The following is a 24,990-nucleotide window of genomic DNA, read 5'->3' on the forward strand; positions in this document are numbered from 1 at the left end:
GATAACTTAATAACTCATAGTATCTCTGAAGATAAATGGTAGAAAAGATAATTTATTTTTTAGTCACTTATTTTGTAATGTGCCCAATCTGTCAACATTAAAAATAGTACATGCCTAGGAAAAATAACACATTAGCATTAATTACTGAGGAAAATCAGGATTAGATAGGACATTCTTTCAAAAGGAGCAGGCAGGTGACAAAATGTCAAGAGTTGGCTAAAAGGGAATTCCCTGGTGGTCCAGTGCTTAGGACTCTGTGCTTTCATTGTTGATGGTGCGGGTTCAATCCCTGGTCGGGAAACTAAGATCCCACAAGGCACTTGGAAGCCGCGTGGTGCGGCAAAAAAAAAAAAAAAAAAAAAAAAAAGAGTTGGCTAAAAGAAGTAACTACTTCCTTCACCTTATACAAACAGTATAAAATACGCTGTTTTAGAACAACTGTCTGTAGCACTGCCATAGTATTTTTAGCATTGCCATAGTATTTAATGCATCAAGACCCGGTGTTATTCTATTCAACTAATTTTATATTTCCATTGGAAAATGAAACAAATTATAGCCTGGTCTGATGAGGAACAAGTATTGTTAGACTGAATGACTCTGTCAAACTATATGGTCATAATGTATCAAATTATTATTTCGAATTTAGCTTTCAAGAGATTAATCTATCACCTCTCAGTAACTGTTTAATGTTTGCTTGTAAGAAGCTGACCTGCCTTAGCCATGCCCAGTGCTCTTGATCTGTTTTAAGTATGCCCTTTTTCCAACCCAAAGCCACTGAGGATTTCCCTTCCCACTCCACTATCCTCAGCACATGAGCCAGGCCCAAGCTATCGCTCAGCTAGAACCCAGAGCTGACCCCAGCACTCCCCTTAATGGCTTAGAACCGGGATACTTTTCCTTATACAATCAGGGCTGCAGTATACATCCCTGGACCTCAACTGGAACTAAGAACACATTTTCCACCAGTACTCAGCTTGTAGGCATACAAACAAAATGTCTATGGCCACTTTAACAACAACTTAACAAGATCAGTGCAGTACAGAAGTTAAGAGCATGAACTCTGGAGCCAGTATGCCTGAGTTCAAATCTTGGTTCCACCTTTTACGAACTGTGTGATCCTAGGCAATTATTTTCTGTCTCTGTGCCTCAGTTTTCTCTTCTTAAGTGAGAATAACATCCATAAAGCTGCTGTGAGACTTGGAATAATGCCCGGCAATAGTGATTGTTTAAGAAATATCAGAATTATTTACTTGCAAAGCATTCAGCCAAGTCTCATGTAGAAAAAAACCCTCATACAAAATAACTGCCTGACTGGTACAGCAATCATATTTGTCTATACTGTAGAGACTCATGGTGTCACAACTGGTGATTTTATCATTAAGGCCAAAGCTTAAATGATTAGATCTTGACACCTGTCAAGCCCTACTTTAAAAAGCCAGGCTATAGACTATTCAAAATACTATATTTGTTTGGTTTTATTTTCAGTGTATGCTTGGGGAACAAACGCAAATTGACCTGTCTATTCCTGAAGAAGCTTGGATAAAGATTTAAGACTCCATTCACTATGGCAGCCACTAGCCACATATGGTTATTAAAATTTAAAATAAGTAAAATTAGGGAGGGACAAATTGGGAATCTGGATTTAACAGATACACACTACCTTATATAAAAAAAGATAAACAAGGCCCTACTGTATAGCACAGGGAACTATATTCAATATCTTGTAATAACCTATAATGGAAAAGAATCTGAAAAAAATGGGTATAATAACTGAATCACTTTGCTGTACACCTGAAACATTGTAAATCAACTATACTTCAATAAAAAATAAAATAAGATTAAATTACAAATTCAGTTCCTCATTTGCACCTTTTAAGTGCTCAGTTCCCACATGTGGCAGATCAAACATTATAACCACTGCAGAAAGTTCTTTGGACAAGGCTGTTATAATCGGAGCCCTGCAGCAGCACCACTGCCGAAAAGGCCTCCACGCACTGTCTTGCCTCCCAGGGAGTGGTGACACGAAGAGCATATCGAGGCACTGCCCCTCCAGAGTAGGTAAAGCTGGAGACCAGAGCTGACCCAAGGGAAGGTCCAGTGGACTAATTAATTCCAGCTCCAATTTTCATCTCCTCATTTGAGAACAATGTTCTAGAGCTATTTACCCAACTATTTCCAAGCATAAAGGAAAAAGAGAGATGATCAATTTTTACTGTTTTACTTAGTACACAGTTTTACTTCACAGTTCTACTTCCTCTCCTCTCCCCCAGTTCAGTCTATTCTAAAATAAAAGTACTAATGAGGTTTGTTTACCAATGAAGAGTAACAGCTGGGATTGACTAAGTAGCTGTGTGGGAAACAAGCTGGTCATGTTTCTCCCCATGCTATCCTGTCAAGATGAGGAAAAAAGACAAATTGAAACAAGCTAGCTGATTCAATTTGACGCAAGAACTCTGAAAACTGGAAGCATCCGGTCTTTTCTGTTTCCCATCTTATTCAAAGGTGTGGTAGGCAAATTATAATTCCACAGTTCTGAAATCACCACAAACTGCTAGAAAAGACAGAACTATAAACCCTCTGGCCAAATCTGGGTCAAAGGAGTTGTAACAACTTTAAAGGACTGGGCGATGAAAGAGATCTGAGACTACCTGCCTCAAAATATTACCTGTTCAGAGATGTCTCAAGCTAAATTAGTTCATTGTTTCCTAACATTTCCAATGCAGTATCCTGCACAGCTTTTCAAGTAATTTTATTCTGCAATTTTGAAAATGTTGAAGTACTTTTAGTAGTATCTTACCTCAAACATTACTCTTTCAAAAATCAGTCTTCTCTGAAGTATTAGAGGGTCTCCAAAAGGTTTCCAACTAATATTTATTATTGGCAAAACACAACTGCTTTGAGGTTGGGTTGCCTTATGATGAAAAGACCCAGAGAGCATTGCCAAATATAGCAAATAAAAATATAGGGTGGTCTCTCAGAATTATTTTTCACAACTGCGTATGAATCTACAATTATCTCAAAATAAGAAGTTTATTTGAAGAAAACCCAGGACACCCAGTTAAAACTGAATTTCATATGAACAAGAAATATTGTATAAGCATATCCCATATGTATTTGGGACATACTTATACTAACAAGTTATTTGCTGTGTAACTGAAATTCAGATTTAATTAGGTGTTCTGTATTTTATCCCGCCACCCTAGACTCAAAAGGATTAAAGGCAAAGAGTGGAAGTCGACAAAATCGGAAATCACCATCAATAGAGAGAGTAAATATAGACAATGGGTGGAGAGGTGTGTCTTTAAAACATGCAAAGACATGCCTGAGAGCAAACCCTAAGGCTCTGAATCTAATGCCAGTGCAAGAGAATCCTGTCGGAAGAGGTTTTTTCCTACATTAGTTGTTCTCAATTCTAGATCCCACTCAATTTTAACCTGTTGACACAAATCCCAAATAGTGCCACAGACTTGTGCCTCTCTACCCCATCCAGTTCTGGCTTGCTCTGAGTCAGGGACTCTAGAAATGCCTCTGATTCTGTTCCTACAGAAGGGCTAGGCTTGGAACCTCTTCCTTCCAACTACAGCAGCCCATCCACTGGTGTTTAGATGAGTAGCTCCTGGTCTAGTTGTAACTATACATACATGCCAAAACCTTGGCTACAGGGTCTTCTAAAAAACTGCCAGATGCAGTTCAAGACATCTGGCTGAGGTTTAACCAAGAAATAAACTTGTTTTGGTAAAGTCATTTAAAAAATAACCCAACCCGGGCTTCCCTGGTGGCGCAGTGGTTGAGAGTCCGCCTGCCGATGCAGGGAACACGGGTTCGTGCCTCGGTCCGGGAAGATCCCACATGCTGCGGAGCGGCTGGGCCCGTGAGCCATGGCCGCTGAGCCTGCGCGTCCGGAGCCTGTGCTCCGCAACCGGAGAGGCCACAACAGTGAGAGGCCCGCATACCGCAAAAAAACAAGTACTCTAAAGTACCAAGCAGGTAATGTAAATTACTTAAATAAGCCAGCACGCTTGAAAGAGTGAGGACTATGGTGAAATAAAGAATACCTGCCACCCCAAAAGAAATGCACATTGGATTTGCTACTCTGCCCCACTCACCTGACTTGCCACTTTACAGTTGCAGCCCTTCTCATAACCTATACGCCTACCCCAATATCAGGGATAGGCATGAACCATAAGTGCCTAACATTTCACCCTTACTCCACTCATCCCATTGTGATTGATTCAATGATGAACCCAATTAGAGTTATGGAGATGCAACTGGACTTCTGACAGAAATACTGGGGCCAGTAATCTCACACTATTTCATACTGCATGTGAACCTAAAGGATGTAACTGGGAGGTACTAGCAGTTATTCTATAACCACAATGACAAAGCCTGTACAATATTGGAGTCAACTAAAAGGAAACAGACCTGGCAGATGGAGAGGTAAGTCAAGACATTGAGGACATGCCTAAGGCCAACTCTACCCTGAATTTTCCAGTTACGTGAGACAACTTATTCAGTTGTGCCATTATTCAGTTAATGCCAACAAATTAATGCTTTTCTCAAACCAGTTTGGTTTGAATTTTCTACTACTGCAACCAAGTGACTCTCGATACAAGCATTCAAAATCAGTTTTTTAAAACACTTCACACAAACGCACAATGCTACGTTTCGCTCACAGGCTGCCGGTACACAAGTATATGCAAATATAAACTCTTGGGTTTTATTTAAATTTTTTTCAAAATATTTTCTTTGTAAGATATAGTATACCTTAAGATTTAATATACCAGTACTAGCCTTCAAAACTACATCTGGCAAAAGGCCAAGAAGCAACAGCAGCCTTGATCATCACTACATAATATATATTACTTTCTTACAAGTATAGTAGACTATAATGCCTAGGTCTCTTTAAAAAGAAACAAGCCCTAAGCATGTGCACACAACACAAGCATAAACTGACAAGTATTCACGGAGTACTGTGCTAAAATGATTATGATCATCTCTTCACGGCCACCCCACATACACATTCTCACACACACAAATACACACAGCCGTGCACTAAGGCACGTGCCCACACGCACACACACACACACACTCACTCACACCTGATGCCGTCAGAATATCTAAGGCATTGTGATGAACAGCATGGCTTTTGGGATCAGACTTGAGCTTGAAGCTTGCTTCCACAATTAATTAGCATGTTTCTAGACTAGTTACATAATCTCTCAAAGATTTATTTACTCTTCTCACTTTTAAAAAGATGATTATAATATCTCCCTGAGAGAACTGAGAAAAAAGATAAATACATGTACATTACCTAGCAAAGTACCTAACACAGTCAATAAGTAATAGCTATTGCATCAAATGGGCATGCATACCTGCAATTAAGTGACACCTGTCATAATTCAACACATAAGAAAAAATGGTATAAAAATATAAAAGATTAGAAGCCTTGGAAAACATAGTCTGGTTCTACCGTGTACTATAAGCAAATTTTGTTTCATGAAGTTTTTAATATTCAAATTAAGTGTTCAAAAACAGCAAAATGACTATGGCATTAGGGTAGTAAATAAAAATCACAATCCAGAAAAACAGAGAACTATCTATCTTATTTAAAGTTTACATCAAATAAGGTCCAACTGTAATTAGATTAAGTCAACTTTACATCTTGAGATAATATTATCCCTCCAGGAATTAAGTTCTTAGAAAATAAGACACAAATAATTTGAATTAAGGTAGTACTTCTAAAAATTCCCAGAGTGAGAACACCATATTTGCTCATTAGAGACTGTCTAAAACATGAGTGCTAATGGCAAGATTATCCGTAACAAGGTAAAAGAGTTACAAATACATAAGCTTACATTTGCTTAAAGGTGTTAATATAAAAAATTAAACTCACAACAAATGACATTTCAGCTTAGAAAACCAATAATAGTACATTTAAGTCCAATGTAACCTCCTTACTAAATAAACTCCTCCATCTAGGAATCCTAATTAAGCCAAATATACTTCCTGTCACAAAAGTGATGTTCAAGACATACTCTCCATTCACAAAAAGGAAAGATTCTTTCTCAAGTAAAAAGGATGCACATACTACCCTAAGGCAGCAATAATGAAGAATCATGGGCAGAGAAATATATTTCAAAACAGAATCCCTTGGCAAACAGCTTGCATTTCTACACTGGGTGCTGAGCTTTCTTTCAGACCTTTCACATCTAATTACCTCCAGCCATGAAGGGTTATTAATCTTACTTTTACAAACTGGGGTGTGCCCCAGTTCTTAAAATCTATGCACAATAAAAAGTGGTAAGAGGGAGTAAAAGACAAGTTAACCCATGACAGACAGAAAGACACGGCAAACATTCCAAATCCATGCTGTCCAATACAGTAGCCACTAGCTACCTATGGCTATTAAGCACTTACAAAGTGGCTAGTCTGAAATGAAATACGTTGTAAGCGTAAAATACAGACCAAATTTCAAAGATTCTGTATATATTGTTTACATGTCGAAATAATAATTTTGGATATCTGCATTAATAAAAACTTTAAAATTAATTTCACTTTTTTTATATTTTTAATGTTACTAGAAAACTGAAAATTACGTATGTGACTTGCATTATATTTTTATTGGACAGCACTGTTCTAAGTCATAGCGTCTAAATCTATTAGTTTAGAGGACTTTCTTCATTTGTAATCATTCCTAAGTTTGTCTTTAACAACAAAAAAGAGATAAGCATCTGTCAATTTACACAATCTACATTTCCTGTCCCACCTCCGCACTTTTCATACAACCTCTTAGGACATGTTAACACCAGTGAACACTACAAATACAGAATAAATGTAATATATAATATAGATTATATACTTGAATATTATGCTGTTACTAATGTACTAGTGCTTTTGTCATGCAGCCAACAACTGATACACATTTTCATCAAAACAGAAATCCATTAAAACAAATCCATTTCAAGAGGTGATTAGTAGGCCAATCATAAAGTCAACCTAATTCCCAGAATTTTATTTGCCAGCTAGGCGTGGAAGGCCACATGTAGTTCCTACTAATGACAACTGGGCTTCTGTGATAATGTAATTAATGCCTGTTGCTTGTGATACTCAAGTCCTTGAATCCCCAATGTGCAACAGCTAGAAAAGTACAACTTCCTTGTAAACTTCCATTATTAAAACACAAAGACATATATAAACGTCACCTTTTTTAGTCACCAAGTATTTAAAAGTGAGAATAGCACTGTCTTATAAGAGGTTTAAAAAGGTAAAATTATAACATTTCCTCATTCTTATTTGAAAATAATATATTAATTGATTTGAACAATGAACTGCATCCAGATCCATTTCCCCCTAGGAGCATCCAGTGTCAATTAGTTACCTAAGTCTCTAACCACTACAACTCACTTTACAGGCTCATCTGTTACACCTCTAAATCCCAACTCCTCTTTTCAATCCTCTGCAGAGATTTCCTACTGCCCTTCCATGTCAGGATCCTTATCTTCAATTTTGAGTTTCACTAGGCTAATCTCTATTTTTTCTCTACTTTTCCGCCTTTTCCTTCCATTGTGCTTGAACAAACCTACTGGTCTGGTGCTCCATTAACCCACCCCTTCTCCAAATCTTCTCTTTTGTTATATTTCCACTTCTTGTTCCCCCACACATTCTTAAGGGGGAAAGTCAAGGCAAAACATAATTTTATTTTTCTTTTCACCAGATATTTAAGAAGCTCTTTTAATTCTACTTTCAACATGCAAGCTCTCAACTTTCTAAAGGGTATAAAGTTATTTCTCTCCCAAGTATCTTTCCTGAATAAGTGACAAATTTTAATTTGTTTCTTCATACTAATTTACAGTAAATGTAATAATCCATTTATAAAACTAGAGCTTGGAAGAAAATTTGTGGTCCCCAAGCCTCCTGAAATGTTACACGTAAGTATCTGACATTTTACAGTATATTTAAGATTTTCATCCATATGGAGATTATATTGTAAAAGTTGTGATTAACAATTTTTATTTATTTATTTTTAATTAATTAATTTATTTATTTTTGGCTGTATTGGGTCTTTGTTGCTACGCACGGGCTTTCTCTAGTTGCGGTGAGCGGGAGCTACTCTTCCTTGTGGTGCACGGGCTTCTCATCGTGATGGCTTCTCTTGTTGCGGAGCACGGGCTCTAGGCGCGCAGGCTTCAGCAGCTGCAGCATGCAGGCTCAGCAGTTGTAGCACGTGGGCTCTAGAGCACAGGCTCAGTAGTTGTGGTGCACGGGCTTAGTTGCTCTGCGGCATGTGGGATCTTCCCGGACCAGGGCTCGAACCCATGTCCCCTGCACTGGCAGGTGGATTCTTAACCTCTGCGCCACCAGGGAAGGCCGATTAACAATTTTTAAAATCACTTTTCATTTACCTCAACTTGATTTAATAAGTACTCTTAATTCCATGTTTTGGAAAGTTACTTTAACAGATTTTTTTAAGGTGTTTGTTTAATATACTCTCTGTCAATCTGATCCTGTATTCAACAAAACTTAAAAAAATACATATGTATCTTCCACGTGCTAGAAACTGGGCTAAATGCTGATAATGAAAAATGCAAAAGATGGCTGCTGAACACAAAAATTTAACTCTTACCAGAGAAATAAATCAATTACCATGCTGTATAATATTTTCTTATTCTGTCCCACTCATCACTGCTATTTGTGGATTAGAATTATTTTCTTGTACAATTATCGGTTCTAACACATTTTTTCAAAATGTTCTTCCATAAACATGCCTGTTTATTTTTCCATATAACCGCTATTTACCATTACATGTAACATATACAAGGTATGTAATATCTAACTCACTAAAAAAAACAGATGAAATAGGATTATTATCCGCATTTCTGAGAGAAGAGTTAAATAACTTGCTCAAAAGCTCACAGTTAATTTGTTGGAGCTGGGACTTGAACCTGTATTTGTCTAACTCCAGAGCCCTTTATCTGGGTCAGCTGGACTTCCTGGATGTACAAAAGGACAGTTTTTGCTCGTCTGTTTGTTTTGCAGGTGGGGCGGGGCGGTGGGGGGTGGGGGAATCTTGTCTCTGCTTTCCCTAGTTGGGAATTTTACAGTCACAGTTATTACCTAACTATAATGGTGGCACCTTTGGTTTCCCCCCCACCCCTAAATTTAAAAGAACTGTTCGCAAGTATTTTCAACAAATAGAATATTGGCTTTTTGTTAAAGAGAAGCATATTTTATTATTTTAAGGAAAAATTCTCTTCTACTTCACTGTTTAAGATTTGAGAGTCAGTTAAAATACACCAAATGGTGCTCAACATCAGGAGCGTTTAGGAAAATGCAAATCCAAACCACAATGAGATGCCACTTCACACCCACCAGAATGGCTATAATGAACAAACAAACAAATAAACAACAGAAAATAAGTATGGCAAGCACGTGGAGAAATTCAAACCCTCATACATTATTGGTGAGACAGTAAAGTAGCACAGACTTTGTGAAAAACAGTTTGGCAAGTATATGACCACGATTCCACTCCTAGGAATGTACCCCAAAGAACTCAAAACAGGTATTCAAACAAATGCCTGTACACACAAGTTCACAGCAGCACTATTCACAACAGCCCAAAGGTGGAAACAATCAAAATGTCCATAACTTATGAGTGGATAAAATGTACCAAATGCTTTTATTTCATATTGTGTTTCTTTTTTTTAAAAAAAATTGAAGTACAGTTGATATACAATATTATATAAATTACAGGTGTACAATATAGTGACTGGCAATTTTTAAAGGTTATACTCCATGTATAGTTATTATAAAATATTGGCTATATTCCCTGTGTTGCACAATATATCCTTGTAGCTTATTTTATACATAATAGTTTGTACCTCTTAATCCCTCACCCCTATGCTGCCCCTCCCCCCAATAACCACTAATTTGTTCTCTGTATCTGTAAGTCTGTTTCTTTTCTTTTTTTTAGTTATATCATATTATGTATTTCTTGAAACGCTCAATAACTTTTCTTCTTTAGCCTACTGTTGTGATATATCAGAGGACTGGGAACTGCCATTCTTCAGTCTTGCAACAAACTCCCTTTGTTTGAAGAGTATTCTATTTTTACAATTTTTTTTTTAAAAAAGATGTTGGGGGTAGGAGTTTATTAATTAATTTATTTTTGCTGTGTTGGGTCTTCGTTTCTGTGCGAGGGCTATCTCTAGTTTTGGCAAGCGGGGGCCACTCTTCATCGCAGTGCATGGGCCTCTCACTGTCGCGGCCTCTCTTGTTGCGGAGCACAGGCTCCAGACGTGCAGGCTCAGTAGTTGTGGCTCACGGGCCCAGTTGCTCCGCAGCATGTGGGATCCTCCCAGGCCAGGGCTCGAACCCGTGTCCCCTGCATTGGCAGGCAGATTCTCAACCACTGCGCCACCAGGGAAGCCCCTGTTTTTACAATTTTAATGCTCTTTGTTCATCAATGAAATTAGACCATTGTCATTTTGGCAGTACTAGTATCATGCTTGGGGACTTAGGTCATATTTGCCTCAAAACATGTTTAAGGTAGTTTGTCATCTTTTCCTATGGTCTAGAATAAAAGATAACATGGGAAAGAGCTACCACTTGGAAGTTTAAAACATCTTAATTGTAAACCTATAGAGAAAAGTATTTAGTAAAAGTATTAAGCATAAATTTTTAAAAGTTATTTTACAAATGATCTAATCCACGTTTTCAAATGAATCATCCTGTCGATTATCGTTAAGAGACTGCTGCTGAAGTTTGTTTGTTTTAAATTTTCTTTTTTTTTAAAATAAAAACATCTAGTAAGATTTAGGGATGTCTCTGGTGCTTTTAGCTAATGCCATCTTCCTCCAAAGTTGCACCTTATTAAGTTCTGATTTACTTTTATTTTCAGCTGTTCGCACTAAAATTTCATGCCCTCATTAAGTCATTAGCTACACACACATACATATACATATACACATGGCGCTAATGTTTCTCACACTCCTCCCACTTTTACCAATCTTTTGCATTATGACACAGGCAATCAAAGTATAGAGAGTGCTTACGTTAAGAAACAGCTAGCCATTAAATACCAAGTAAGAAACACAACCTTAACTGTTCTCTAGCTTCACAGAGAATAAATGGTATTTCATTATCTCCCCTGTCCCTTCCCAACTCTCCTCATCCCAACAATGACCCTAAACCTCAGAGCACTATTTCTCAAAAAACTGATTACAGTGTAGCTAGTACGTGAATCCTAAGACATGCTTCTCAAAATGCACATTCTCAGGCCACCCTTGGACTATGAAATTAGAATCTCTGCTTTGGACAATGCTTGATTACAAGAATGTTTTGCTTCACCAAGCCTAACCAGAACACTGCCCACATATAGCATTAGGGTAAGGTAACCCTACAACTTATCATACTAACTGGGATATTTCTGAAAGTGAAAGGAAATGCTATTAACAATTACACCAAGACAAAAGATATAAACCAGGATGTATGGTCAAAGTAGGGTTCCTGTGGTATGCCGCACCTTTGAGAATTTGGCTAGTTTCAGAACTACTTTCAACTTAGGAGTTCATTAACATTATCCTAAAATGTAGTGCAAGAGTATTATACTAAGAGGTGAAAATATAAAGAAACATAATATCCACACCCAGTTCTGGTGCCCAGTTCAGTTAGAAAGAAAGGGCATGTGACAAGAGGCGATAAGTAGCAGAGAATAAATATGTAAGTCTCTCAAAAGAGAGATATGCAGGAAAGGCTTCACAAGATGTAGGATTTGAAATGGGCCTTAAAGGAGCACTACTGTTTGGTGGATGAAAGCCATTCTATGCAGTGAGAGAAGGTAAACAGAGATGCAGAACCTAGAAACCCATGTTATGCCCAGGGGGTGGGAAACAGACCACTTTTGCCACAGCATAGCTTTTATACATAACAGAAATTAAAAATAAAGATAAGTTAAGAACCAAATGCAGAACATTTTGACGGACACCCACTAAAATTCCTGAGGGAATTCCATAATCAAAAAGCAGCTGTGACACAATGTGGCATGAGTGCCCAGGGGAAATGAGAAGGGATAAAAGATACAAGAGTGAAAAAAAAGAAAAATACCCCACATAAGAGGAAGTACTAAATACTTAAAGAAGAGTAATTAGCAGAAAGAAGAGACATTTCAGGCTCATCAAAAAGAAGTTGAAAGTAAAAACATGTAAGAAGGCAGGCAGTTAAAACAAAAAAGAAATTAAAAATAAGTCATATGAAGAAAACACTGACAGCTAGATTACCAAATAGCTTTTTCAAATAAAACAGAAGAGGAAAAGCCAGATTACAAAAAGATGAAAGAAATACAAGACAGAAAAGTGGAGATGTGGCTACATATATGGCTCAGTAAACTAAAAGATAAATGGGCAGCCAGATAGTGGATAAGAAGAGAAAAGATAACAATTAAATGGGCTTAAAAAAAAACCAAAACTCTCAGAAACAGGATAAGGTTAATAATTGGAAAGAGACTGGAGATAAATGAAAAGGAAAGGTTCAGTTTCAGGCAATGGGCTAGCAGAAAAATCCTGTTAAGAGCAAAGATTTTCCTGTAAATAAAATCAAATTCACTCACAATAAAAAGATCAAAGGAATATACAAAGATACATATTTGCCAGAGAGTGTGTATATGTACACGTTAAGGTCATACAAAAAGCTTAAATTTAATGAAAGATTTCAGAGTTTGGGGGAGGTGTAAAGAAAGTAAAATGCTAGAGGAAGAAAATATCTATTTTTTGCCTAGAAGACAATTTCATATGCAGTAAAATCATACACACTTGGTCATGATAGATTTTACATAAGAAGTCTATTACAAATTATACATTACTTAAAGCAATGCTATACAAAAATATTTTTATTACAGCATTATGATTTGCTATCATTATAATGTGGAATCTAGACCAGTAATTTGCAACTGGAAATGATAACCCTTCTTCCCCCCTAGACATTTGGAAATGGGAGGAGGAGTTGGTTTCTGGTGGCCACAATACTGGGAGAGGCCCTTCTAGCACTATGTCAGCGAAGTCCAAGGATGCTCAGTGTCTTCTAAGGCAAAGCACAACCCAGTCCAAAATGCCAAAGTGGACACCAATAAGAAACACTGTAAACAGACAAAGAAGGTCGCTTTTCTTGTGCATTCTTCTTGTATATTTAGATAAAAATGAACAACAAAGTTCATTTTTAAATTTAATTCTTGTGATAATTTGATTCTGATAAAGGTCTTTGCATTCCACCTTAATCAATTTTAATTCAGAACTTAAGAACAGACATAGAGTTCTAATAAAGGAATTTTGGTTATTCTAATGCTAAGACATTGATTATCCCTTGACAAATGAAGACGTGGCCAGGAAAATATGTTATGTTTAAAGCAATAGTTTCAGTTAAGTATTCAGTTTTAAAAATAACACCCAGGGCATTGGTTAAGTTGAATAACATGCATTTGCATTTTTTTTTACCACCAAATATGTCCATGCAACTTTTACACATCCAGAGTTTCCTAAGGCAAAGCAATTTAAGTTGAAGTTTATTTAAAATTAAGAAGGTCTGTAAGGACTACAGCAGCAATATACTGAAGTACTGCAATGGAATGAAACACAACAGATACAAGTTTACAATAAGTCTGAAAAGGATAATAGGAAACCAACTCATTATTCTGAAAAGGAAGAAAAAAATAAATCTGATAAACAAGGGGAAGAATTAACCACTTATTCTGCCTTCACTACGTAACTCACCGGATTGGTAACCAAATGGAAGATGTGGGTAAATTTCTCTTAAGAGATGTATTCCAATGGCTACCAGCATCACAAAAAGACAATCAGATCTTAAGTGTTTCCTGATAGAAAAGCTCACTACAACCTATAAAGCAGTTTTGTCAAAAGAAAAAAAGGAGGGGGGCTATCAATCCTGAATATGAACAAGCCTCTTGACCTAACTCCCAAATTTACAGGAAACACTGAACACAAAGAAAGATATTATACTATGACTAAGAATGCAATAAGCAAATACAGACTTAGAAACTCAGCCCTATTTCATTAAATAAATCGCAAAAATGAAAAAGAGAAAGACAAAAACAAAAAAAGAGAGAACTTATAGACTGGAAGATACATAAAAAACATCGACCAATCACAGTGTCTCTACTTTATTTGGATACTGATTCAAATTAGTTGCGAAGAAGGAAGGCAGACATCCCTGAGACGTGTAAATTTAAACAATGACTGATTCAAGAATTTTGATATTTTTAGATGTGTTAATGACATTGTGGTTAAATTAAAAGAAATCCTTACCTTTAGAAAATGCACACTGAAATAGCTGTTTTTTAAAAATGCAGATGAAATGATGTCTGAGATTTGCTTCAATGTAATATGGGAGGGTGAAACGGTTTGGTGTTATAAATGAAACAAAATTGGTCAAATGTTGGTAACTATTGAAACTGGGTGAAGGCTACAAGGGTATTTATCACACTAGTCTGTTTACTTCTGTATATGTTTCAAGTTCTCCATAATAAGTTAATTTTAAAAAATTAAGAAACCTCAGCAGGAGGGAAAAGCAATCATTTGCAACATGTTTATTTTCGGGCTTATAAAAGAACAAAATGAATACTTGGCATAGTCCTCTAATGGATATGGGGATATTAAGCATCTGGGAGGATATAACAGAAATGTCTTTAAAAATTTTAAACAGACACTGATGTAAATAAAATAAAGAAAATCTAAAGGTGCACTAGTTAAAACCATCACTGAATTCCACACGGGTCACAAGCATTTAAGTTTGTGTTTAAACCCTTCAAATGCCAGATTTCCCCTCTTTGTGATAGCAGGTAAATTTACTACAAGTATTTACAAATCCAACAAATATTACCAATACCCTTAGAAACAAGTGTGAAACAAAACTAAAACCATAAAGCCAAGGCTTTATGATGCCCTCTACATTTTGTTGTTGCTACTGTTTAAATTGAGAAGACTACAGAAAGCAGTAGGAAGCCATAAAAAATGTGCAGCCACAATCTTCTGAGATTGATTCTCTTGGGGACCCTAAATAAATGGATTCTTGACTTACTAAAATTTAATGTAAAAAAAATGATCCATTTGTAAAGGACCTATAAGATGGTAAATGGCAAAACAAACTACAAATAACCACCCTCAGAAAGGGAACGAATGGTGTTTATAAAAAGCGAGTCCCATGGATATAAAGGGAGAATCATCATGATGATTTATAAGTAAAGGAAAATAAAATAAAAAGGTAACAAAATTCATGTTTCCCTAGGCCTTTCACTCAGACCAAAACATGTGGAGCTATACTCCCAAAAGCAATTTCAGACTAGAGATGTCTTTATTTTTCCCCAGACAAGCTAGAAGTTAAACAGAATGACAAAGTATATTTACTCTGGGACAGTGAAGCGGCAAAGAAACTTCAGAATGGCAAAACTGGTCCAAATCCCTCCAAAACAGACAGACTAAACCTTGGACAATGAATGAACAAGGCAATATTGCAACTCCTTTCAAAGTTTTATCTGTTGCAAATAACCATAAAATTAAAACAATTATTATTTACAACAAGGACCAAACAGGAGGCTGGGATTTTAAAAATTTAATAACTCTAGAAATTTGACCCTCCTGCTATTACTTAAGGTTAATCACATCTTACTGACCATCACATCAAAAACAGGTGCTAAAAGGAGCTTACACTATTTCCTTTTATACCCTTATAAAACTGATGAAATGTCAACAGAAAGAAAAACCTGAAAGCTTTAAATTTTAATTTTAATACAGCATTTAGACAAGATGCAAGATACAGATTTGATTCATAAAATTCATTTAGTTTTATCAATCTAAAATGAACTATATCAACCTAGAAGGTCACACTGAAAACATTAGGTTTGTTTTGCTAAATGGAACAGTTCCTCTTCCAGAGAGACTCCTAGGAAAAAAGCTAATCTCCATACTATTATCTGGAAATATTTTTGTATAAATTCACAAGTTTAGGAAAAATAGTGTTTAAATAAACAATGAAACGATATAAAACAAGATAAAATTAAGAGGGATCTAATATAAAGCCAAATTTCTATAAAAAGTCAGATCTAGTACCAGTATTAAAAAATAACAAGTGCACATGTTGCTGAGAAATCAGCATTAAAATACTCCTAAAATCCTATGTGATTAGGACTTTTCTCCATAAAGCTAGAAATTCTTATCCATAGATTTTTTTTCCAACTTCAAAGCAATTCATAAACATAGACCGCTTCACAATACCCCAGACAAAAAAGTAGAGGCAGATTTAAAGTCTCATTGCTTTGCCCAAAGAAAACCCTTACACAAGGAACTACAAGCCAGAGAACAAAGATTTGCCTTTTCCATTACGATCGTATTCAATCCCTGACCTTCTTCCTTACAAGGCAAGAGAATAACCAAGAAAGCTGGCAACTTGGGGAATGCTCCTTGAAAAGAAAATGCTTCTGAATGATTTAAAAAAAGAAGAAAAAAAAAAACTCAAGGTGAGCCTAGCACCCTCAAGCCAAAGAAGGCAACTCTTCTTTCTCCAACTCACCATCTGGACCTCACTTGCCAGGTTCTAAAACCATACAGTATTTTGGATCCTTCAAGAGACTATAAGCAAACAAATGGGATGTACTTATACTAAACATGCACCTACAAACCCTTAAACAACTCTGAATGCTTTTACCCAATTTCTCAAGCAGCAGTATACAAAAGCAAAAGTGCTTACCTTCACGTAAAAAGTAAGCCTAAAGGGCTTCCCTGGTGGCGCAGTGGTTAAGAATCTGCCTGCCAATGCAGGGGACACGGGTTCAAGCCCTGGTCCGGGAAGATCCCACATGCTGCGGATCCCACATCCCACTTGTTGCGGAGCAACTAAACCCATGCGCCAGAACTATAGAGCCCCGCGCTCTAGAGCCCATGAGCCACAACTACTGAGCCCATGTGCTGCATCTACTGAAGCCTGCACACCCGTGTTCTGCAACAAGAGAAGCCGCCGCAATGAGAAGCCCGTGCACCGCAACGAAGAGCAGCCCCTGCTCCCCTCAACTGCGAGTAGCAATGAAGACCCAACACAGCCAAAAATAATAAATAAATAAATGTATTTAAAAAAAAAAAAGTAAGCCTAAATTTTTGCCCTGGAGCTGTTATGTATATGCACTACATGTGTGACAACTCTCAGATTAGCTTTTGAAATCTTAACAAGAATGATACTTCAAAGGATTGTTTTGGGAATTAAATAAAATAGCATATTAATAGGCACTATACTATGGAATCCAGTAGTGTCAGGCTGGGTGCTCACTTATTCATGAAGTATATATCCTTTGTATATAAGGAGAGAAATCGATTTCTCACTGAATATCCATATGCTCCCTGACATTTTCCAGCCACCTTGCAGTTGGTCGAGGCCATGTGATTAATTCATGCCTTACTTCCAGACCAAAGCACTTAACAGTTAGCCAGCACATGACCCTCTAGCTATCTTGCCTGGACACATGTTCCAAATGGCAGGGCTACAAGATGTAAGCTGCACAGATCTGAGCCAACACGTGGAAGAGCTAACCAGGAGAGTCCCTGGACCCGAAGAGGACTTCATATAAGTGAGACAAACGTTTATATGTTCATGTTATAATCTTTCTAGGTTTGTTTGTTAACGCAACACAGCTTAGCAAAATTCAGCGTCTCCTTTTACAGCCTAACTGCACTCAAATGCTAGACAAAATGCATACATAAAAATGGCAAGTCCTGAGCTTAGGTATTAAAGGATATCTTCCTTTCTGTGTAATTTTGTATATCCAGAATGAACAGAATGGTTAAAAGAGAATTCTGATAGCAAAGTAGAAAAGTAATCCAATGTACACAGAATAACTTAAAAAGAAACTGATACTTATAGTTTCACCTTAAGGAGAAAAAATTCTAAAATCAAGAGTCTAAACTTTTTTCTAGTTAAGCACACAAGTTATACAAAAAAAACAAAAAGCAACAGTACAAAAATAACAACTGAGAAACTAAAAACAGCTATCAGGAAACAGGTAAAAGAAAGAAAAGCTGAACAAGACTTTAAACGCCCTTTCACCATGAGTAAAATAGCTGAAGTCACTTGTGATTGTAACAGAAGTATTATAGAGCCACAATTGCTTACCCGCAATTCTGGAATATCCCCAAAGCTCTAAAAATCAAAGATTAAAAAAAAGTAAGTTTGGAGAAAAATAATTTGGCAGCAACACCAAACATGAACTAACCAAAAACTATCTGTAGTGTCTATTTATCCCCTTAATATGAACATTCATACAATCTGACTGTAGAAATATGAATGTTTGATTATGGAGTGCTTCTCCAGATCCCACTGGCGGTGTTACATAAAACACAACAAATGTATCACATTCCCTTTCTACAATCTTAAAATTTCCAAATTCTCAAACATTACTGGCCTCAAGAGTTTGAAATAAAGGACTGTGGACTTGTAACAATAATAGAAGTAAATAATCTCTGTATTGTCTTAATGATCAAAATCAAAATCAAATGAAGAGCATGGCTTTCTAACCTGTTTGTAGTTCAATCAACGTACTGAATCCAATTGAATTTTGATGACTTTCCAATGGTATTTCTACTTGACGATACTTCAATATTCCCAGTAGCACACAGATACAACCAGCCTAAAGCTAAATCATGAGAGGGTATAATTAACTAGAAGGAGACTAGTTAATTAAAAATACTGCTGTAAGCATTTCTGGCCTCAATAGACCATAATTTAGCAGGTACTCAAGGTAGCCATTCCTGTAGGTTCACATAAAAAAAACAGACATGTATCAGATAACATAAGATAAACTACAGCACAAGAGTAGTGGGAGATGGGGACACCAACTCTGAGGAAGGTACAGGAGAATGTATTCAGTAGGCATCACTAGTAAGATAGGAAAACAGTAAAAAAAAAAAAAAAAAAAAACTATGTAAAAATTAAAGAGGCAAGGCACTGGGAATAAACATCTACAGCAGGATTTCTCAACCTCAGCACTACTGACATTTTATAGCCCAGATAAATCTTTGTTGGAGGGAGCTGACCTAGGCATTACAAGGTATTTAGCAGCATCCCTAACCTCTACTCGCTAAATTATCAGTAGCAGCCCCTCTTCCCCCAGTTGTGAAAAGTCTCTAGGCATTGCCAATTGCCCCCTAGGCCAGGGTGGGGTGAGGGAATAAGAAGGCAAAAACTGCCCCCAGTTGAGAACTGAGGCAAGAGAAATATTAAAAGTTTAAAGATGTTTATTCTTCTAGATTCTAAAATGCCAAATATACTTCCTGTTAAAAGCAGTATGGGAAGGGAAAAAAACCATTTTCTATTTCTCTAGATCTACAGTGGTTTTATTCTGTTTTTAATCTTAATTTTGTAGGAAAGACCAGAATGGCAGATCAAGTTCTCTGTTATCAATCGGAGCGCCCGGCACTCTAAGGAACAATGACTTGTTGACTTTCTTATAACTAAACATATCCATCTGCTGTTACAGCAACTTATTCAAGGAGAGAAGAATAAGGTACCAGTTGGTTATGTATAGAAAGGAACAAAACAATTTGAGTCTTGCATGCAGCAGCAAAGTAACCATGCAACTTTTTAAATGCACAGTTTTCACACACTTTCTAATTACATTATCTGCACTGAAATTAACAGATCCCTAATAAAAATGTGACCTTTAGATGGGGAAGAATATTATTTTCAATCACATCATTCTTTTGGAAAAAATTTTTAGTCACAACAGATCTGAGTCCTTCTGCTACACTGGCATATATGAGGGAAATAATTAGCTTTACTGTGAATCAATTTCCTTTTACAATAAAAATGGTAACAAAATACCTCTGAATAATCATATTAAAAATTACAATTATGAAAAAGTAAAGAATATATGGGATATATAATAGATTTTCTCCAATCCAAACTCATTGTTTTGCCTGGAATTTCTATTCCTGTCCATCTGACAGACTTCAACTTATTTATTAACTTAATAAATCTTCACATGAAAAGCACTGTGTGAAGACAGAAAAATGTTCAAGACAATCCTTTCAAAGGACTACTAACTCTTGCAGAAGGTAGACAAACAAGTAAATAATTATAGTATATAGTATTAACATACCGGATTCATGTATTGATATTACAGCTGTGCTGAACCAACTATTAGTTTATTGAAAAATAAAACATTTAAAATTATCAGGAATGTCCAAGTACCAAGAAAAATCCTCATGATTTTTGAGGTCTATGCTGATGTCAAAATGTAATTAATTAATAATAAAATAAGAACTACCCTTGGTAGATGACCACAGTAGAGTGAGATGGAAAACACCTTCAGTCAGAGTAGTTCTATACTTATCTGTTTCACAAATTGAGCGTCCAACTGAGATTTAATTTTTATAAAAAGGCAATTGCAGGATTTTTTTTCAACAGTTGAAAACAAAAGGACTAGATGATTAATGGCACAATTTTGTTTTATAAAATAGGGTCCCTTCACATAGCACACACTGGCTAATATAAACTGGCTAATATTGTTGGCTAATAACAATCAAATGTATAAGTAAAAAAAAAAAAAGCAATCTATCCATATGTGTGGGAGGGTTTAAAACCAAGTATTGTATAAGCAACCAACAAAGCTATGTAGATATCACATTATTTTGATCATGACCTGCCTTCATACACCAATTAGAGAAAGCTTCCAAAATCTCTCCCTAGATCAGAGAGAAGGAAAGAATGCTATGTTTAGGTAACGAGTAAACTGTATCAATTCAGAATCTAACTTTTACAAAAACATTGATATAATCTCATTCTCAATACAGTAAAACTACAAATTCCTACAATGGAACATTTAAAAGGGAAAACATACCTATCACCATTATTTTAAAATTTTTTATTATAATTTATTGGACAGTCAGAGCATTCTCTACTGAATTAAGTATCATCAACCTTATGCATATTCCTTTAAAGAGGATATACTATTTGTTCAGCTTTACCCAATATTCTTAGGTTTATTTTCTTTTTTACTCAAGTTCCAAGGAACTGCTTTTACTAACATCAAAAAAAACAGCTGCCTGACATAGTCTCAATAAATAGGTGTGGAGCTGATTAAGATGAAATTATTCCTACAGTCGGATGCTGATGCACTGGAGAAAACGCCAGCAAGAGTGAAGGCATACTGCTATAAACTAGCTCTTTAACCATGCTACGGCCGTTTTATTGACCAAGTTTACATTGTTAAAAAAATTTTAAACATATTAATTCATCTAATCCTCACAACAAACTTATAAAGAAGGATATCATTTTAATCTTCATTATACAGATAAGAGACTGAAAGACAGAAATATTCCACACCTTATCTAAGTTAACATAGCTATTAAGTGCCAGAGCAGGGATCTGAACCCAGACAGTCCAGTCCAGTGAAGTTCTATCTTCCCTAGAAATGGTGCAAAGTGGTGGTAATCCTCAAAGGGAGATGGAGCTCATCCAGTTAGACAATTAGGCTTACAAATAAATCAGGGCTTGCCAACTTCTGGTTTAGAACTTAACTGCTTCTCTTAATTTTTTTTTTTAGAAAGAAGGAAATGAGCAAAACTTGCAAGCATTAGTACCTACTTTCAGGTTTCGCATATTAATACTATAACTTGATACCGTCACACCTCCCTCCCAATAAGGTCTTTCCCACACTCAAAAACTATTTACAAATGTCCCTGAATACCTACTTTAACACAGATTCAATCTGAACATATTAAAGAATATTTTTGGAGAGTATTTTTCTACTTTCTCAGATACAGAAAGAATTAGAGGCTAAGTTCAAAATCCAGCACCTTTCTAAACTTCCGCCACCTGTCAAGTCCTGAGAGGACAAGGACACTCTTTGGATGGAACATAAATGTCTTAATAGCACATACAATTTCCCTTCATTCTCACTGCTGTATCAGCTGTTTATACTCTAATCTGGAATACAGTAAAGAGTATGAATTGAAGGCACTAAATGTCATATCCCTATGTTTAGAATGCTTTGGCCTAAAGCACTCCAATACCTAAAAATTGAAATGCCATCAAATCATTGGAAATAACATTTTATCAAACTTTTATACTATTGGGAGAAGAAATATCAATACTATCAAAATGTATTCAAACATGCTTAAAGCCACACACTTAATTCAGTAATTAAGTCTATCCTATGATCACCCTGGGTGTATACATATTTGACACAGCTATATAATAACTAAAGAATATTTTATTAATTAAACATAGGAAGGAATTTAAGAAAAATCTTAATCAAGTCTGAGTAAGTTTGCTTTTGTTGAGTTTTCTTGTATTCCATTCTACTTTTTCCTGAATGTACACAGACATACTTTACATTTCTTCCCTGAGGAAGAATTAAATGTGTCACGTACTTTGATAAGCTTATAAAAATCATATTCAAAACCATAATGGAATTCTGATTAACTACACATTAAAGTCAAAAGAATTAGGTTTCATAGATTTCAGGCAATATTAATTCACATACTCTACAATTTATTAATATAGAGTCCCATTTTTAATTAAGACAAAAATTAACAAATTTAAACTGTACGATCATCATAAAGCTAAAATTCTCACCAATGCACCTGTGAATTACAAGAACACGACAAGTATGACACAAGGTAAAAATACAATACAAATTTTAAATTAGCTGTCAAATTCCTAAAATGCCTCCACTAAACACTCACTATTCCAAATTCCTGCTCAAGAACAAGGACTAGATGTTCTTCCACCCAAAAGAATCTGAAGACTTATAGAAAAACACACGAAACTATGTGGGTATTTTACTTGTCCAGCATATGAAGGAAGGCTGTCCCCAAACTAATAAAAAAAACTTCTCCAGTCTCCTACTAAGACTCATATTTTCTGTTTTTTTTCTTTAATCACTCACACAGTCTCAAAGAAACTCATACATAACAAGAAGCAGAGAACTGAAAGATGTCATTTGCAATAGTTGACAGTGATCACAAGTTGTGACAAGGGAAAGCACAGATGCTGTTTCCAAGTTACTGCACATGGGCAAGCCCAAAGGTTCACTATTTCACTAGCCTAATCACTAAATGTAAAGCATTATTTCATGGACTGAAAGGAAATCTGGTAGATAAAGAGAAAAATAATAACAAGTTAAACTTTCTATCTCCAAGAAAGACTCTACTTCCTCTAAAATAATCGTCAGTGACCTTGTGGAAACATTCCTGGGCTAAACATGTAGAGCACATTTCTTCAGCAACCGCAACACTAAGCTACTCCTCTGAGGGCATCTCACACATCTCTACTGGGTTCGCTAGATTTACACAAGAACACTAGTTTGTGCCATTTGCAGAAAATCAACAAAAACCTTTAAAGAATGTTTGACCTTACATGCAATTTTAAAACATTTAAGACCTTTGAACTGATAGATCTTTACGTCTTTTACAATGAGAAATACCAGAATACACTCTGCCAAGTTAAGTGATTCTTCCAGAGAGCAAATTTAACTTGACCTCCCTAAATGGCTACAGATTTGACACACCATTTAGAAGCCTGAAAGGAAATACTTTGATTTATTTATTCTCTAAAGCAGTGCTGTTCAACAGAAATATAATGCGAGCCACAAATGTAATTTTAAATTGTCTAACTGTATTAAAATGGCAAATAAATTAATTTTAAAACATTTTATGTAACCCAACATATCAAAAATATTAATATTTCAACATGCAATAAATATTTTTCAGAAAATCAGTAAGATATTTTACAAAAGTTCTTTTCTTCATACTAAGTTTTCAAAATCTGATGTGTATTCTACACTTACAGAACATCTCATTTTTGGACTACAACTGAAATGGTCAATAACCACAAGTGGTTAGTGGCTACATTACTGGACAGTGCAGCTCGTAAGCGCTACTTTGAGATCTGACATACCACTATGTTTAAAATTAGTCTACATTCATGTTTCCTTTTTGAACTGAAATGTCTGATTACAAGTATGAGCAAATAAGGATCAGATCACCTTATTGGAGGACCCACTTAACACACATGATAAGAAGCAGTTGGATTATATCCTATTATATCTCAAGTAGACTTCAGAAATAGGTCTGATCATCACAAGTGAACACAACTTGTAGCAAAAATATAGGTAAAACAAGAAAACATTTTCATATCAAACCACAACACTTCCTTATTTCTAGCAGCCACTCTTGTTCTTGAGTAGGTATCTCCATGCACATCATCTAAAGACTGGTTTTCTAAGTTTGATGAATTTTGGAAGCCATAAAGTCACTGTTGAAAAACTGAGCACTAAGTAAGAGGAATTTTAAAAAATTTTCAGGAAAAAAATTACCAACCAGTTACTATTAATACACCTATACCAACCAACAATCTTAAATTATTCTACATGAGTTTCACTGAAATGACTTCTTCCCACAAATTCCAACTCATTCACTGCTTTTTATACACGAATTTCAAGTACTAAAATTACTAAGAATTTTCCCAAGTAATTAGGCCATTTAATTAAAATGTAAATAATTCCAGCAATGCATTCTCTAGAAAACAGCAACTAAAACCATTAGCTTAGCACGTAAAAAATTTGTCCTTAAGGCAAATTACTGAATAAATCAAACAGAAACAACTATACTCTTGTTTACTGCATTTACATTTTGTAACACCACATTCAGCAATTTCTAAATTTGGAAGGTCAGTTCAGATTGCACACAAGCAGTAACTTTAAAGCTTAGCAAAATTTTAGAAGTTTCTGCAATATACTTCTGAATAAACACAGTATAGAACTATTACAGCAGAACAAAAATCAGCACTATTCATACTAATCCCAGCAAGAAGCACAAAATCATATTCTTAAGTCCAAATTGTATGATACACGCTAAAAAGGTTTTTTTCCACCTAAATTTAATTCACCCAAGACAATTTTTGTTTAATCCACTTGCAAAGCTGAAAAGAAACAAATGT

At 35.8% G+C, this 24,990-nt stretch overlaps 1 protein-coding gene across 3 annotated transcripts in view; it reads right to left on the minus strand.

The window, feature by feature from the left end:
- The window catches only part of UBE2E3 (ubiquitin conjugating enzyme E2 E3), a 102,628-nt gene that overhangs the window by 74,331 nt on the left and 3,307 nt on the right, over positions 1 to 24,990 (minus strand). The window lies entirely within an intron of this gene.

Source organism: Delphinus delphis, chromosome 7 (genome assembly GCF_949987515.2).
Source record: "Delphinus delphis chromosome 7, mDelDel1.2, whole genome shotgun sequence".
Classification (NCBI taxonomy): Eukaryota; Metazoa; Chordata; class Mammalia; order Artiodactyla; family Delphinidae; genus Delphinus; species Delphinus delphis.